This window comes from Poecilia reticulata, linkage group LG21 (assembly GCF_000633615.1).
Source record: "Poecilia reticulata strain Guanapo linkage group LG21, Guppy_female_1.0+MT, whole genome shotgun sequence".
In the NCBI taxonomy this organism is placed as follows: domain Eukaryota; kingdom Metazoa; phylum Chordata; class Actinopteri; order Cyprinodontiformes; family Poeciliidae; genus Poecilia; species Poecilia reticulata.
Genome location: NC_024351.1, coordinates 10,300,537 through 10,305,869, shown reverse-complemented (window position 1 = coordinate 10,305,869; position 5,333 = coordinate 10,300,537).

The following is a 5,333-nucleotide window of genomic DNA, read 5'->3' as shown; positions in this document are numbered from 1 at the left end:
TATATATATAAAACTACTCTTGTATAAAGGCCAGATCGGTGTTGCCTTTGATGTCCTACTAGGTTCGCCCATCTGCAGCCCATCCAGAGTTGCCAGAATTACTGGCTGCTTCTGAAAAGTTCCTCATATACATTTAGAGGTTCCTCACAAACTTTTGATATTTTGTGGTATTTTTAACTGTTGTGTTAGTTTGTTCCTAGTTTGGCAGGCAGAGGGGCAAGTTCATAAGGACAAAAGGAAACAAACACTCCACATTTGTGGAACCTGCAATGGCGAAACGAGCAGAGTGCAGCTCAGAAACAACTCAACATAAAAAATCCATTGTGTTGTTCATGAATTCTCACTATTGTCCCCTTTCCTAACAGCATACCTTCCTTTTCTGTCCAATGCTAATGTCAATCAATCTATTGAATTTTTACCTACTGTCCAAACTAAAGTTTAAAAACTTTATTATTATTATTATTATTATTAGTATTATTATTATTATTATTATTATTATTATTATTATTATTATTATTATTATTATTATTATTATTATTATTATTACTACTAATAATAATTGCTTTTACTCTTAAAAGTAACAGTAGAGTGTCACAATAAAGGTAATGCATTATAAATCGATCTTTTACCTTATTTCGGCTTAACATAACCTGGCAAATCTTTTATTTTTATGAGTAGTAATTATTTTTGAAGTTTAATATACACAGCAAGTTTATTTACAAAACCCTTTTTTAAACACAAATGTGACTAAATGTACTTAGCAGTTGAAGGAATAAAAGCATAAATGATAAATAGTTCAAAACAAAATTTACCATAATAATACAACAAAAATAAAACAAGTAAATAGGATGTAAAAAGTACATGCTAAAGCCTTTTATAGTGAAGTATTTCAGTTACACAGTTAATTTCACAGAACCTGCTGTTTTAATTTAAAACTCTTTCATAGAACATTTATGGTATTTTTTTTGTTGCTATCCACTGATAATGATCTCATTCCGTGAAGCACTTTTCCAGTGAAAACATTTCCCTTTCCTTCTTTGGATCCGCTGATGCATCCTGTCTTTCACCAGAACTGGTGCTTCCAGTAAGATCCATTAGCAGCAACAGTTAATAAGCCACATTTTCGCTGTGAAGAGTCACGGTACTCTGGCTGCTACCAGCAACAAAAGTGTTGTGTTTACAGGATGTGATGATGCCATGATAAAAAATAAAAAAAACTTAATATTTCAGTTAAATCTTCTGATTGAGATCCTCGTTTCATCTCTAGGGAGCATTTAACACAGCTTTGATACAGTTCCCTCGCCGCCCAGAGCCACCTGCTCCGTGGTATGAGGTGTGACACCCAGCAAACCTTTAATCATTGATTGACTCTATGAATTATTCAGACGGGTGCCAATGTAGCAGGGACTGTTTCACCTGCGTATATCATGCCCCAGTCCCAACCCCCACCGACAATGTTCTGTTTCATGCGTTTCTTTGCTGCATGTTAAAACAAGCAGTGGGATTATTGCAGGGTCGTTACTCACACACGGTACTGTGAAATGGGAGAAACGTTTTGTGGGTGTGAATGTTTGATATGACTCATGAAGTAAAATAAACGTACAGTTTAATGTTTTGGGTGCTTGGGTGGTAAAGCCTGATATAAGATACGGTGACGATTAGGTCATCAGGGTTCAGGCCTCCCTGCTTTGTGTCACGTTTCATGACTGTGAGACACACAGCCATGGGAAGCAAATGGAAGTAGCTTTAATTTTTTTTTTTTTTTTGCGTAGATCTAAATGGTAACATCTGTTCATCTGGATAGAGAGATTTAGATTTATTTCACAGCTCATTGTACCCACTCAAAGAGTTTCAATATTGACATTTTGAAGTTATAGGATACTTTTAATGCCAATGTCTCAGACTGGACTAAAGGTCAGTGGCATGCTGTCATGTCTGGTGATATCAGATATGTGCAGAAAAGTGGCATACCTACTCTAACACTAAGAACTCTGACATCACATTATGCTATCCTGAAAAATGTAATTAACCATACAGTAAAAGCTAGTTATACTTTATTTTTGCACTAATTGCAAAAGCCCACTATGAAGCTATTAAAAAGCAAGCATCTTCAACAAACCAAAACTATATTTCAAAGTCTATCTGTTATGTTTTTTTATGAACTCAATTGTCCTAAATATTAACTGGGGGACACCATGGGTTTAAATTAATTGCTCTAAACTGTCTTTGTGCTTTGCCTCTAAGCAGTGTTCTCGCAGCGTAATATGATTTTTAAAACTATCAGAGGAAGAATAAATGTTAGTCATGCTGTTCTTATTCAGGATATGGATTATGCAAACATTAAGTGGAGCACCCAACAGTAAGCGTGCAGAAAGGGTATGTTCCCTCAAAGGTTATTTTAGAAGAAAGAAGAAGAAACCAAAACTCAGTCTGATCCCCTAATTTTTGACGTAAGCAAATAAAAAGCCCTCTGATAGGTGCTTACACTGAGCCAGAGGTTATATACAAACATTTCTCCCATCTCCTAGACTTGTGAAAATATAACATGAATAATATTGTTTTCTAATTCAAACGGATTGAAATTAAACTAGCAAAAGTTATACGGTAACAATATTGGGCAATTTAAAACCATATGCGTAATAAATTAAACTCATTAACACCCATTTGAGTAACCATCTTGTAATCTAAATGGTGTGGTGCAGCAAAATAATATGCAATGACGATGAGCTCATCCGGATCCTCATTTATTTTACCACTTATGTTCTCTGTTCATGCAAATCATCTGTTCCTGTTATCATTTGCCTTTCATAAGCAGAACAGGCTGCTGTCCTTCCTGCCTGCGAGTACATCTCACTCATCGACACAGGATATATTGACACACAGCACGAACCAGTGAAAGCTCTTTACAAATGCTACCAATACTAACAAAGAATTGTTTGGTTTGTTCTTAATAACGCAATTTCTTAGGACAAGCATCCTTGTTAATTATTTAATTTTTTTTTCCAAGAAAGATTGAGACTGAGTAAAACAAATGCAAAATACAGAAATCAAACAGTTACTTACTAAGCTGAAAAAATTACTCTTCTTTATTGCATTCATTACAACACATCTCAAATTCCGGTTTATTCCCAACAGTTCAATGAAACAACTCCTGTTGATGATGACTTTGCTAACTGATTAATAACTGAGCTGTTTATTCTGATCAACCTGAAAGGGATGATACAGAATTTTACTAAGTGAGGATCTGATAAAAGGTTATAGAAATGGTGCTTCATATTAGATTTTCTAAATTTCCTTTGGGAAATAGAAGCCGTATATCGCTCACACTAGCAACCAGAGTCCGTTAACTCAGATGTAGCACCATTCCCAAAACTCTGCTCTGACAACTGAGACAAATTAAACCCTTACTTGATACTTTACATATAGCAGATAACTATTTACTATAAATTCAGATTAGTTGAACATGGAAACTGTGCTATGTTTGCATTGGTAGTTGTTTATAGAGAAGGTAATGATTATTTACACTCATTAAGGAGGAGTAGGTCACGAGGAATATTTATGTTTTGAAAATGAAACACATAAAGGATTTCTGATGAAAGCAAATACCTAGTACAAAGGTGCAGAGATTTAAAACCACAAAAACATTAAGTTTTTGGCTTTACGGAACACCAAAGTTTTGTCATTCAGTCCAACGACCGGGTAGAAAAGCGAGGCAGTAAAAAATAAATAAAATAGCATTTACTTCAAACACTGTTATAATTTGTACTTTTACTTCACTTTACTTTTCTTTCTGTTACAGAGACAAAAAAATGCTTTACCTCTTCAGTTTTATTGCACGTGTCACAGAGGAAGATAAGAGGTGGTGCACTTCCTCCAACTTTGCATTCCTGTGAAAATAATCAGTGACTTCTCTGTTGCAACATAACAATTTAAAGGCGCACAAACTAGTTTGCTTAAACTGCTGTGCAGTTTCTTAAGATTAAAGTTGCTTCAATACATTCAGAATACGCTTTGCTGTTGGATCTGCTTTAGAGTTAACTACCACCAAATCAAGACAACATTGTTATTTCCAGGTGGTGAGAAGTTAACTGCCTACATCCTTTTATCAGAACCACATTTTTAAGTCCTCAAGATATCGCTCTCAGTATACATAAGCACTGTTCTTATAGATAAGTGTTTGCTGAATTCATTTTTAAATGATATGTAAATCAGGTGGTTTACATTGTGCCGTTAAAAAAGGGTTGCAGAAACTCATCCGTAAGAACATTGGGTGGAGGAAGGAAAAGGCAAAAAGGCAGCCAAAGGGTTGGAAATTAGCTAAGAACTCTTTCCTGCCAGATGGTCTGCTGTATTTATTTTTCTGTCCTGCATTCCTCTCAGGAGGTTTGTTTTTTTAGACACAATAAGTCTCTCATTTGCTGCATCCACAATCATAAGAGGTGTATCAATTAGCACAAAGGGAGCCGGTTTAGTTTCTCACTCTAATTTTTACTAATCACATGTAGCTCATCAATTAGGCAGGGAAATGGATGAATGGAAGAGGGGATGCTGTAGTCACCATGGAGACCTGATAATACAAAGTTTTCTGAACACCCGTCCTTTAACCAGGATGCACCTTTTTGGATCAAAATGTTTTTTTTTTAATGGACGCCTCTTTATCGTTTGTCCTCTGTGTAGTCAGACAGTTGAGATTATGATTTTGCTTCTTTCTCCACAATAAGATAAAAAAAATTCATGTTTGCTCTGCCACCATGCAACATGTCATCCTTTCATAAGTACCAAATGACCTATTTAACATGACAGGAGTGAGAGCCCTAAATGCTAACCTGATTTTATAAGCAAATCAGGTTGCATCCCACATTTACAACCCCGATGTCCCTGCTGCCAGCAACTCAGATGCTCCTCAGTTTGTGGTCTCACTGACTGAATATGTAGGACAAAGCGGCTTCATCTCCGTTAATCTTTCAGAAGGACACCTGATGCCGCACCGTGGCACCTGTTTGCTGGGAATTGCTTCCACCCACTGAGCATACAAACAGGGTTACATATGCAGCCTCAGCCAGGAAGTTGCAATGCATATGAACTAATCCTGCACACAATGAGTGCAGGGGTCAGAGACAGAGAGTCAGGGCCATCTGGTGAAGCAGTGAGTCTATGCTTTACTGTCAATGTAGGTTCACCAGTCAGAAGCATTGTAATAACTGAAAGTCCCACAAATATGTTCTACTGGTGAAATGGAAATAACAAGAAAGCCTCAGGGTGACTCAAAAATACATATAGTTAAATCATTTTCAGATTTAACTATACTATATATATATATATATATATATATA